General features: G+C 46.7%; 1 protein-coding gene across 5 annotated transcripts in view; it reads right to left on the bottom strand.

Moving 5' to 3' along the window:
- LOC310669082 (kelch-like protein 13) overlaps positions 1 to 9663 on the bottom strand; it is a 74431-nt gene extending 64768 nt beyond the window's left edge. For 2 of the 5 annotated variants that reach the window (XM_083422611.1, XM_083422605.1), the window contains exon 1: positions 9463 to 9660. The gene's annotated coding sequence lies outside the window, so the exon portion shown is untranslated. Of the gene's footprint in view, positions 1 to 9462 lie in introns of all 5 variants that reach the window. The other 3 variants (XM_083422606.1, XM_083422607.1, XM_083422609.1) reach the window with 3 other exon arrangements.
- Between the last annotated feature and the right edge of the window lie 3569 nt (positions 9664 to 13232).

The following is a 13232-nucleotide window of genomic DNA, read 5'->3' on the forward strand; positions in this document are numbered from 1 at the left end:
ACAAAGCTACCCCCCAGTTTGATCCCTTGTGGGCATATGCAGCGGCAACCTTGGCCAACTTCATTGCAAGGCTGGGTGAAGCGGCAGACATGTGCGCACACAAACTGAGCCCTGCTGGCAAGGACGCCAGTCTCACAACCATCTCAGACTTGAGGAGGCTGAAACAAACAGTTCCGCTCACAACATGTTGCTACAGCAAACAGCGGAGGCGAAGAGAAACGGGTTGGAACAGTTTTATTTTACTAACTTAAATTCCAGCCAACTGCTTTAATTACTTCACAAACACTTCTTCCTGAAAGAAGTTAGCTGCAGGCAATTTTGATAAATGGAGGGAACACAAAGCAGGAACCATGGAAGAGTTGGCAACATGCATCACTTCCTGTCAGTGGTGGCCTCTTGGTGATTTCCACTCACCCCAGGTGCCCCCCAGTCTCAGCCCTTGTACTCAGTCTTTAATTTATCTTACTACTATAAGGGAAACATACAGTACAGGAGTACAGAAATTAGATTTCATGAAGTTTGAATGTGGCTGTATGTCAGAGGTAGCCAGGTTGTGGACCTCACAAAATGAGGTCTGCTTGACCAGCAGTGCATAAAGCATTCCCTGGATCTACCTGTTAATTTGAGCCCATTAATTCAGCCTCTTTAATATTCAGGGAACACTTTCCACTTACTGACCCTTGCTGAGAGTCCCTTGCACATCTGCCATAGGAACACAGAATTTTGCAGCAAGTTCTTAGACATGCCCTAAGGCAGTGATATTCAACCTGTGTGTCGTGGCCCCCTGGGGTGCCTTGAATGATGGTGAGGGGTGTCACAGGCAACCCTGGCCTCAGTCCCTCTTTCCTTCCCTCCCTCCTCTAATGCCATCTCGTGTCTGATTCCCAAAGACTTGCTGTTTGTTGAAGCCCTGGCTACAAGCTCCCCAGGCAAATGGTGTCTCTGGGACTGCTCATGGGGTGCTGGTTGCCAGGAGCTGAGGGGCCTCAGAGTAGGCAAGCAAGTGGGTGAGGGAGCCCAAACAACCAGTCCACCAGCCCCTGCTTTTGGGACTATTCCCAAACAAGTGACAAGTGAGAGGTCTGGCAGGTAAGCGACACACTGGCCTTTCTTCTACTTGCTGTGTGCAAGGCCTGCCTGGGAGCTGAGTGCCTGGAGCCAAAGGAGAGACTTTCCGCCATGCAGACCTGGTGGTGCCTGCAGCTGCCACTGCTGCCTCCCAAGGTGAGTAAAGTGCTGGCGTCACATTCACCTTTGGCCAGTGTTCGTCAGGCTGCTAAGGCTGGGGGCATCCTCTTCCCAGCCCCCCCCCCGGGGCATGAGGAGGCACCTCTCTTTGTGGGGGGGGGGGTGGAAGCAGCTGCCCAGAGGACTCCCAAGGGGAGGGGAGAGGAGGCTGAGGGAACATTCCACAAGGGAGGGTGTTTGAAAAAGGGTGAGAGGCTGCCAGCTCTGCAGGCAAGGGGAGGAGGAGACATAACTGAGCTCCTGAGCCCCACAGGGGAGACACAGAAAGAATGTAGTTGGTCAAGGGAGCAGTGGACCCAAAAAGGTTGAAAACCTCTGCCCTAAGGTGCGCACTTTGCTCAAATAGAGCACTAGCCAGGCCTGTTGTCACACTTGAACCAAGAGAGTCACCCCTAAAACATGCCCAACACGCTCCTGAAACTGTGCAGTGTCGGGGGAGATTGGTAACAGTGAGCAAAGCATCTATTCAAGGGAGCTATTTGACCATCACTGCTCTTTTTGTCGAAAGCCTCTCAAACAGGCTTCTTCTGAGGCACCACTAGAGCCCCAGAACATTGTAGGAAAACCACAGCCATAAAGGAATAAATATTTAACAATCTAACCAGGAGGCAAGTGCTTTCCTACCATGAGGCTTTGGGTCACTCTCAATTCCCATGCACTCAAAAACATTTTTCAGACTGATTGCTACCATATACAGGCACTACTAAAAAGCGAACCATAGGATAAAGCAGGCATAATAATCGCTCACAAGCAAAGAACCAAGTAATTCACATTTGCATGCAACACTGTCAGGGTGTTTAGACCCACAGCTTCTCAGCTATTGTCATGACAGCAGAGGATTATTATAGGCTTGCTGTAGCAGACAATACTTTACCATTCCCAGAAGCTCAGCTTATTGCCAATACACTGAACACAGCTTGGGGAAGGGAAGAAAAAATATATATTGGCAAAGAGGCCTTTGTGCTGCCATTTAAGAAACTCCAGGGCACAATATTGTCAGTGGAGTTGAATACTGACCCTTGCCATTATATAAGCTACAAATCCACTTGCAATAGAGGAAAACTTAGTCCTGGCCAGGAGCAATTAAGGAATTATTGCAGATCTCCGCTATCTTATCTCATTCATATTGCCCCACACATTAAATGCTACATAAAACCATATGACTGGTTTTGCAAAAAGGGTGCACATTAGCAGTGAAAAATGTATATATTTCTGCACCATAAGTTTTTAAAAGCAAGAGGAACAAGGTCTAAAAACTGGGAAGTACTCTGCAAGTACTGGCAAGTACAGGACAAGACCCCCCCCCCCAAAAAAAAAATTATTCACTGCACTAGGACAACTTCCTATGGTTGAATGACATATCTGTCTGTCCATGTTTCCTGTAGTTTGTTCTCAAACATTGTACAGTGGTACCTTGGTTTATGAACTTAATCTGTTCCTGAAGTCCATTCTTAAACCAAAGCATTTTTCAATTTACACTCAACAGGAAGCAGAACATGCTTCCAAGGCAAAGTTCACAAACTAAAACACCTACTTCCGGGTTTGCAGCATTCTTAATACAAGTTGTGCATAAACTAAGCTGTTCTTGAACCAAGGTGCCACTGTACTGTATAGGCTTTCCCAGAGCACCAGCTAAAACTGATATACCAAGGCAGATACAACAACTTCAAACCAATGGCTTTGCATATTACTAACTATTATTCTTCCCCACTTACTTCTACCAAAAAACCCTCTCCTTCCTTTCTGCAAACAGCAACAAAAAGAACCAGGACATTTAATGCAAAACTGAGAACAACGGTCAGCCCAACAATTGCATACAAAAATTGGCCAGTTCTGAGAAAGCTTGCAGGTCTTGTTAGTTCTTTTAAGGCTGCATGAATTGCTACCTATTTTTCTTGTGAAGCCCAAAGCATAAGCAGAGCAAAGCATCTTCATACTCCCATCCTAATTCTGTTGTTGTATTTGAACAAGCAGCAAACACCCTGTGATTGTTAGAGAAAGCAGCTGAAACAATTGCCTATTTGGTCATCCTTCCAATGCAACTCTGTCCACTCCCCCTTCCAGCCCAAAAAACCTGTCTCAGGCATGCCAACGCCACACCCTATTGCCCTGTAATGCAAAGGTCAGGCAATATAACAGAACAGAAATCTCTCAGGTAAGAGCACACAAGAACTGCAGCATTTGCAAGCAAACTTTGGGCAACCAGGGATAGATGCAGATCACCACCTAGGGCACCCTGGTGGGCGCTAGATGGAGATTAAGACTTTGGCTATGACACACACTTAAGGCAAGTTATGTTTCTTTCTGGAGGTGCTACTGTGTATTAGGGATTTATGAATTAAAGATATCCCCTTACAGAAGGTTTCACTATCAAAAGAATGCCCTTAACACAGGCAAGTACAAAACAGTGACGCAAACAGGACAGAAAATTAGCCAAGTCCTTTCCTCTGGCAAGAAACTGCCTGGAGCAACCATAAGGAAGCAGTGAACTCTTTTTCACCCTGTTCAAAGCAGACTCTGCAGGTGGCCAGTCTGTGTGAGGAAATGTCAGCACTCCCCTCCACCACCTTTATGAAAGGCTGTCTGTGCAGAACAGTTAACACAATGCCAGGCCTTGTCAGATGTATCGTGCAAGGCAGCGAGATGTCACGTAAAGACGCAGGGCCTCTCTCAAACTTCTTCCTCCCCACCACTCCAGCCTTCAGCATTCATTCTTGTTCCTCCAACACAATACTCCTCCATCTCCAGCCTCAACTCCAAGGATGGGGAACCTGTGGCCCTTCAGTTGTTGCTGGGATAGCTCAGTTGGTAGAGCATGAGACTCTTAATCTCAGGGTTTGAGCCCCACTAGATGACCCTTCCTTTCAACGCTACAATTCCATGATTCTATGATCTCCCCCTTTCATCAGCCCCAGCCAACCTGCCCCATGGTCAGAGATTATGTGAGTTGTAGTGCAGCAACAAGGCCTCAGGTTCCTCATTCCTGCTCTACTTCATGTTGCATTCATATTGTCACAAGACATGCCACAGCTGATCACGCAGCTCAGATTTTGGGCGGAAATGAAGCCACCCTGTGAAATGCTGCAACCTCAGACACCTTTGGAGGTAAGCTCTTCACATTCTGCAAGAAAATAAGAAGTATCTGTGACCCCTGGAGCCAACTGCTAATTCTAGGAACAAGTAATAATTCTTAAACTGAAGCTTCACATGCAAACATCACTAAGAAGCACCCAGTTTTCCATGGTACAGCAGCCACCAATCAAATGCACCTCTTAACAGCACAATTTCCTCAGAACACACAGAGAGGTGTTCTTCTCTGTAGAGCACTTAGCACATCATGGGTGATAATTCAATGTTAAGTTACAGCTATTACTTCTCAGGAGCTGCTGCTATATAACCAATCACTGTCTTCTTCAGAAGGTCTGTAAGAATAGGAGCATGTGGAATTTAAAGATGCTACCCAACACACTTCTATGTAGGCTGGCAATTGGTATTTGGGAGTTAATCTATTTGGGAGCTTCTGATTGAGTATCTATGGCCATCTGTACTGTATGCATTTTTATATATTCTTCACCCTTTTTATATTAGAAAACTTGCACAACCTGAGCTTCCAAGAACAAGTGGGGATATGGCTGTCAGTAAATGGCCCACCCAGAAAAGGATGTGTACAGGATTCCTAAACTGACGTTCAGGGTCCCCTTCTAACTCTATGATTCTATTATTCCTGAAGCAAAGGAGTGTATGTAACACAGCTAAGTTCGCTGACATTTGCAAGGACCCCAACATTTAAAAAATAGCTACATTTAAAGATTATTCTTACACACCACAGTATTCAAGTTTCAAGTTACCACAGTATTGAAAGCCTTACTAACAACACATTTGTTCCTCTGCAAACTCTGGTGGAAAGTGGGAATACCTGAAGCAGGCTTCTGTTATGAGACAGTACGAAAGTCCAGAACTATACAGACTACAGCAATTCAGACACTACTTACAGGTCCAAGCACACAGAGCAGGCATATTCTAAATGAGCCCCTTGAGAATCCATCATAAAACCTATGAATGAAACCTCAAATCCAGCTCCAAAAGCATATGCTAAGCAGCTGCAAGTAAAATGAAGCCTTATCTTTCCTACAGTGCAAGTAAATACATCTTGGGTAGCAAAGAAACATTCACACTAGAATCCCAGAACACATGGCATTCTCATTTTCAATATTCTGGAATCTATTTTGCCACAGGAGCGACTTTCTCTGCAGATGGGTGGACAGGGATACCAAGAGTGCTAGAATGGAACCATGTTCATGATATGTGTTTTCATTCCCCAGTATACACTGGACGGGATAGAGGAAGACTTCTCTGTCCTATTCATTATCACTGCACCCCTGCCCACTTTTCTTTTAAAAAAAATGCTGCTGTGTGAAGTTAGAAAACATTTTAAAAGGGTCTGGAGTCTAGTCATTACTTAAGACTAATTGCTTTAATGGAAATACAGCATAATATTGATTCATATAACTTTGTTTTACTCACAACTTCTGGTGAGAATTGAAAATGGAGTGGGGGAGAAAATATTATCATCCCCAGTCCACTTCCTGTCCACCCCCACCTGTCCTCCCCCCTCCTCCTGCCCCCAGCACAGCAGAAATCAACCTGAAGAGAATATGAGGTGGGATCTTTATACTCAGCTAAGTGTTTTTTACAGACCTTTCTCTCTCAGCCATATCCTTGCCCAATGTGGAACAGGGACCACTGTAACATAGCCTAATGCATCTATACTTTTCTCCCCTGCTTGCTTAAACCACACACATTTTATACCGCTTTGTTCATACTGCAATAGCTTTAAACTTTAAAATCAAAATGGTCAGGACAAAAAAAAACCAATCGAGCTTTCCCTCATTACCCATGACTCTTCATTCCCTCCTATTCCCTGAACTGCAAGTTTCAACTACAAGCTCCCTGAGCTTGTCTTCTGTGTCCATTAACTGCATGAAACACCACATAATTACTGACACAACTGTACTGTTAACCTCCCATAATTCGCCACAGCAAGATTTGCAGAAACTCTACAAAAATATCACCGACAATTTTGCAAAAAACGACATCCTCCACACTTCAGCCATGGAGCCAAACACCCTTTGTGAAGAAAGGAAGGGAAAGGCCAGATTCCCATTATTCAGCCCTAATAAAGACAAGAGGGGCAGGGGGAGAGGCCGCTCTTAAAGGGGGAAGATAGGTATGTGGGATGTTGCAGAAGGAATAGCAAGGCTGGTTGGTGTTTTTAAAGGGACAGCAGCACTTTAAACAGCTGTGCAGCAGAAACTGAAGGAGGGGAGATATGTTTTAGTTTCCATGGAAAGGTAAATGAAGGTGAGGAGCAACATCTGTGCATGACCATCAGAGTAGGATAGCTGCCTCAGACAGCTGATTTTGGGTGACATAGAAAGGGCAGCAAGCTGTTAATGGTTTTAATGTATTTTTTATGGACAAAGAGCAAGAAAGTACCATAGCTTGTTGGATTTTCTGCTTCATGTGCGAGAAGAAAGTGGCAAGCCTTGACTACCATGCACATTGATTTGGGGTGTAGGATGAGGCTCATTCACCACCCCTCCTAGGGCAGCAAAGTGTTTTAGTCTAGCTCTGGATAATTGTGTGAGACTATATTGTCTGCATGTCTATGTGCAGTAGACCTTAACGGCTCTGGTTCAGGATTTCCCACAATTTGGTTTGCAGCACTAAAGGAAAAGTCGGAAAGAGAAGAGACTGTGAGGTGGATATGGGCTAAAGAAGCCACAAATCCAATTCCTGCCAATTCTCATAAGTTGGGAAAAGAAGCATGATTTCATAAAGTGGACATTTATCAAGTTTGTGCTTGTTATTCTGATGCTGTCCCTACCCTCCACTTTTGCAAAGAAAACAGTATACACTTAAATTCTAAGAATTAACCAAACTATAATGTTTAAGTGCCTTGTCTAGGTTCAGAAGGTTCTCTGCTTCACAATTATTACTGGTTTTCGTATGAATACTGAACAATTAATTAGATTCCATTTAGTTTTTTACTATTCTAAAGGTAAAGGTAAAGGTACCCCTGACTGTTAGGTCCAGCCGCGAATGACTCTAGGGTTGCACACTCATCTCGCTCTGTAGGCTGAGGGAGCTGGTGTTTGTCCGCAGACAGCTTCCGGGTCATGTGGCCAGCATGACTAAGCCGCTTCTGGCGAACCAGAGCAGCGCACAGAAACGCTGTTTACCTTCCTGCCGGAGCGGTACCTATTTATCTACTTGCACTTGACATGCTTTTGAACTGCTGGGTGGGCAGGATCAGGGACCGAGGAACGGGAGCTCACCCTGTCATGGGGATTCGAACCACAGATAGGCAAGCCCTAGACTCTGTGGTTTAGACCACAGCACCACCTGCATCCTTGTTACTATTCTAGACCAGATTAAATCAGCAAACCTAAAAGTATATACTAGCATGTCCAATTGAATTCACATTGTGGTTACTTATGGGGTTACTTATATTATAAACCTGCAGCACAATCCTAGCCATACTAACAGTGTAATCCTAACCAAATCTATTCTAAAGTAAATCTCACTGAGTTCAGTGGGACTTACTCCCAAGTAAGTGGAGTTACTAACCTGGGAATAAATCCCATTAAATTTAATGAGACTTACCTCTCAGTAGATATGCTATGGATTTTGCTGTAGTAAGGAAGTAAGTTACAATGAACTTACTGGGATCTACTTATTGAACTCTGGTCTCCCAGGCTTTACCAGCTCTCTCACCGCTACACTCAAGTGGCTCTCTTTGTGACCAAACACGCAACAGCTCAATAACTAGACTGGCTGACAAGAAAAAATATGAATTACCACCTCACTGCATCCTCCAATTTCCTGTGGCCTCTAACTGGCTGCCAAGGGGAGAGAGACTGTCCTGAGCAATGGTGTGCTTGGGAAATGAATGCAGAGCAATCCTATTCATGTATACTCAGATGTAAGCTGCTGTTACCTCCAATGGGACTATAGTGTGGAGGGCATCCATCTGTATTGAGAGACAATGGAGAGTGCCTCCTCTGTGGAGCACAAGACTGAGCAGGGTGTATGGAGGTCCTGGGTTACTGAAAGCTAATTTCAACCAGGGTCCCACAGTTTGACTTTTAAAAAGGAGAGTAACCCACACCTAGCGCATGCAAAGTGACACCTCCTCCCTCCTGCATAGCTCCTATTTCGCTGAGATTAAGGGCAGATGACAATAATGGAGAGAAGAAGTGCTCAGACTTCCTGGAAAAGACCCTGATGCTGGGAAAGATGGAGGGCACAAGTAGAAGGGGGTGACAAGATGGTTGGACAGTGTTCTCGAAGCTACGAACTTGAGTTTGACCAAACTGCAGGAGGAAGGAAGATAGGAGTGCCTGACGTGCTCTGGTCCATGGGGTCACGAAGAGGCGGACATGACTAAACAACAACAAAACCCAGAAGGGCAGCTGGTCTCTCCAAAACAGCCATCCTAAACACCTGATGTCCTTTGAAAATAATTACAAATTTCTGCCAAAGCTCCAGTGCCTTTCTGCATCTGACGATCCTGCCCCCGTACCTTAAAACAGCACTCGCCAACCTAATGCCCTCCAGATGTTTTGGACTACAATTCACTCTGGATGCACTTAAGAGTACTTGGGTAACATTTTCTTTTTATGGCTGGGGGTTGGAGATACAGCTTCCTGCAAAGAGTGCACTTGATCTTAGGTACGCCTCTGATGAAGATCGAAGGGGAAGGATGCAAATCCAAGCTATTGCTCCTCCCCCCCAAAAAACCCAACCCCCCATTCAGCCTTTGCAAATGGAGTGAGCATTCTAAGATTCAGCCCCTCGCTATATTATTTTTATTATTTGGATTTGACGGGAAATGGACTCCCCCCCCCCCATGAGCCAGTGTATGGGGTAGGGGCCAGCCCTCCTCCCTTCGCCCCTCCCCTCCGGACGGAGAGAGGGAGGTCGACCGACCGCCCAGCCAATCGTATCGCCCTCCTTCCCTCCCCGCGCCCCGGAGCGCGCGCAGCCAATCAGCGTCGCCGTCCTTTCCACGCTGCCTCCCTGCTCCAGCCAATGGTGCAGAGGGACACAAAGCCGCCGCCGCCGCCGCCGCCGCCGCCGCGGCCCTCCCCCTCCGCGTCCCTCACAGAGAGCGGCCTCCCGCTCGCCCCCCCCCCCGCGCCGTCGCCTCACCCGCGGCTGCCGCCACCTGCTGCCGCCAAGTCAATAAAGGGCCCGGGGTCCCGAGGGGGAGCGGCGGGGGAGAGCGACCGGGGCCCGATCCGCCGCACCTGATCCGCCTCCTCCTTCCCCCTCGGCGGCTGCGGGAGCTTTTCGAAAGTCCTCCCGAGTCCGGAATCGGGAGCCACGCCCCCTCCGTGCCTGAAGCCACGCCCTCCTGCGTCACCAATATGGCGGCGCTGCGCTTGCGCGACGCTGGAAGGGAGGGAAGCGTGAGGGGGAATTTAGAGGGAGAGCGGCGGCCTGCGAGTTCGAATCTCGACGCCGCCGTTAAGACGTCGATGCTCGACTATTTATTGTAAAAGTAATGTATCAGGTCCAGTTTGAGACAGGCAAACTCAACTCCACACCAACACAAATAAGCTTTTCTTTTTTTCTGGTCTTTCCTATTAACATCTACATGAAACTGCTACATGAAATGGGGTTATCTGGAGGTTCGGAGTGCGATGTCAGCAATATGCTGATGACACTCAGCTCTATTTCTCCTTTACATATGCAGGTGAGGCAGTGGAAGTGCTGGACCAATGTGTCTGGATGAGAGCCAACAGACTGAAGCTTCTTCTTATTATTATTATTATTATTATTATTAATACTCTGCCCATCTGGCTGGGTTTCCCCAGCCACTCTGGGCAGCTCCTAACAGGTTATTAAAAACATGATAAAACATCAAACATTAAAAACTTGCCCAAACAGGGCTGCCTTCAGATGTCTTCTAAAAGTCAGATAGTTGTTTATTTATTTGACATCTGATGGGTGGGCGTTCCACAGGGCGGGCGCCACCACCGAGAAGGCCCTCTGCCTGGTTCCCTGTAACCTCCCTTATTGCAGGGAGGGAATTGCTAGAAGGCCCTCGGAGATGGACCTCAGTGTCCGGGATGGAGGTGAAGACGCTCCTTCAGGTATACTGGGCTGAGGCAGTTGGGGGTTTGAATGTCAGCACCAACACTTCAAATTGTACTCAGAAACATACTGGGATAAGACTGAGGCACTGTTAGTGGGTGGTTCCCTGGACCAGATGGCTGGGAGGTCGCCTGCTCTTGATGGGGTTACACTTCTCTGGAGGAGCAGGTTTGTAGCTTGGGGATCCTCCTGGATCCTTTGCTGTCGCTTGAGGCTCAGGTGGCCTCAGTGGCCCGGAGTGCCTTCCATCAGCTTCAGCTGGTGGTCCAGCTACACCCCTATCTGGACAGGGATAGCCTAACTACTGTTGTCTATGCTCTGGTAACCTCAAGCTTAGATTACTGCAATGTGTTATACGTAGGGCTGCCTCTGAAGAAGGGTCAGAAACTTCAGCTGATGCAGAATTCAGCAGCCAGGTTGCTCACCGGGGCAAGACAGTTTGAGCATTATTACACCGATCCTGGTCCAACTGCACTGGCTACCAATTAGTTTCCAGGCCCAATTCAAAGTGCTGGTTTTGACCTATAAAGCCTTAAATAGCTCAGGACCGCAATACCTCAAGGACCGCCTCTTTCCATGTGAACCTACCCAGACCCTGAGATCATCTTCCGAGGCCCTTCTTTTTGTGCCTCCTCAAGAGGTCCGGAGGGTGGCAACATGAGAACGGGGCCTTCTCTGCAGTGGCTCCCTGTCTGTGGAATGCTGTCCCCAGGGAAGTTTGCTGGGCGCCTTCATTATACACCTTTAAACAATGATTCTTCAACTTCTTTGGACTGGTCATGTTGTGCGGATGCCTGATTATTGTCTTCCAAAGCAACTACTCTATTCTGAACTTAAAAATGGAAAGCATAATGCTGGTGGTCAAAAAATATGTTGAAAGACTCTCTCAAGCCAAATTTTTAAAAACGTAGTATAAACACCCACAACTGGAAAACAACTGGTCTGCAAGTGATCCAATTGGAGAACAGCCTTTAACAAAGGTGTCATGGGCTTTGAAGACACTCAAACCCAATATGAAAAGGTGAAACATGCTAAGAGGAAGACACGCTTTGCAAACCTTCACCATGATCAACTCCCACCCCGAAACCAATGTCCCCACTGTGGAAGGACGTGTGGTTCCAGAATTGGCTTTCACAGTCACTTATGGACTCACTGTTATGACCATGTTTATGGAAGACAATCTGACGCGGCTACGAGGGATCGCCACAGAACAGGAAGAAGAAGACACTTTTAGGTACCAGGCAAAAACATTCCTTTTTAAGCAGGCCTTTGGCTGATTTTTGACATCCCATGCCCTTTTAAAATGTGGGTTTTGGGGGAGTATTGGGTTGTTGTTTTTATTTTGATTTGACTTTGTTCTGTGAACTGCCCTGAGACCTCCAGGTATAGGGCAGTATATAAATTAAATTAAAATAAATAAATATTTATTCTGTATTCTGCTCTGGTCAGACCTCACCTGAAGTACTGTGTCCAGTTCTGGGCACCACAGTTCAAGAAGGACACTGACAAACTGGAACGTGTCCAGAGGAGGGCAACCAAAATGGTCAAAGGCCTGGAAACGATGCCTTATGAGGAACGGCTAAGGGAGCTGGGCATGTTTAGCCTGGAGAAGAGGAGGTTAAGGGGTGATATGATAGCCATGTTCAAATATATAAAAGGATGTCACATAGAGGAGGGAGAAAGGTTGTTTTCTGCTGCTCCAGAGAAGCGGACACGGAGCAATGGATCCAAACTACAAGAAAGAAGATTCCACCTAAACATTAGGAAGAACTTCCTGACAGTAAGAGCTGTTCGACTGTGGAATTTGCTGCCAAGGAGTGTGGTGGAGTCTCTTTTGGAGGTCTTTAAGCAGAGGCTTGACAACCATATGTCAGGAGTGCTCTGATGGTATTTCCTGCTTGGCAGGGGGTTGGACTCAATGGCCCTTGTGGTCTCTTCCAACTCTATGATTCTATGATTCTTCTATTCTATGAAATATTTGTGAGAGTTGGAAATCCCTGTTCACAATAATAAGTCATGGAGAATGACAAAGCTCTTGAAGAGATACATGGACACTGTTTCTAGTTGTATATTAAAAAAAATTATTATTTTGATGAACACTGAAATGTTTACATGTTTCTTGATTTGCCCTTGTATCCTTCTCCTGCCACGTCCTCTGAGACCCACTGATGGAGAAGGTAGCCCACCATACAAAGGCAAAATTTATACCCACTGCCAGTGGTGTAGTGTGGGGGGTGCAGGGGGGGCCGGCCGCACCGGGCGCAACATCTGGGGAATAGGGTTAGGGGGCGCAAATTACTTGCCTTGCCCCAGGTGCTGACAACCCACGCTACGCCACTGCCCACTGCTCTGCCCACTTGCCTCAGGTTCTGCCCATCGCTTACCTATGGGCCCCCTGGCACCTTTAAAGACAGCTTCTGTGCGCTCCTTTTCAAGTGGGTGAAAGGGTCCCCTGTTGCAGGTCCACATGCTTGAGCAACAGTGATTCCCTAGGGAGCAGAACTGGCAAACCTAGAAATGCAGAACATCCACAGGTTGTCTTTAAGTACAACTCCAGGTTGTTATGAAAGGCTATTAGTTCTTACTTAAGGAGTAACCTATGGCTCTTCAAGTGGGTGGGTGGGGGAGATCATTCAGCTCTCTGAACTGTGCTATTTCAGAACCAGTTTTCTGGCCATCAGAGGGAACTCAATAAACCCGCCTATAAAAAATCTCTCCAAGATTTCTCTGATGAAAATAGGGATGCCCTATTCCATGATTTTATTATTATTATTTATACCCCACCAATCTGACTGGATTGCCCCAGCCACTCTGGGGGGCTT

This window comes from Podarcis tiliguerta, assembly GCF_965153285.1.
Source record: "Podarcis tiliguerta genome assembly, chromosome: Z".
In the NCBI taxonomy this organism is placed as follows: domain Eukaryota; kingdom Metazoa; phylum Chordata; class Lepidosauria; order Squamata; family Lacertidae; genus Podarcis; species Podarcis tiliguerta.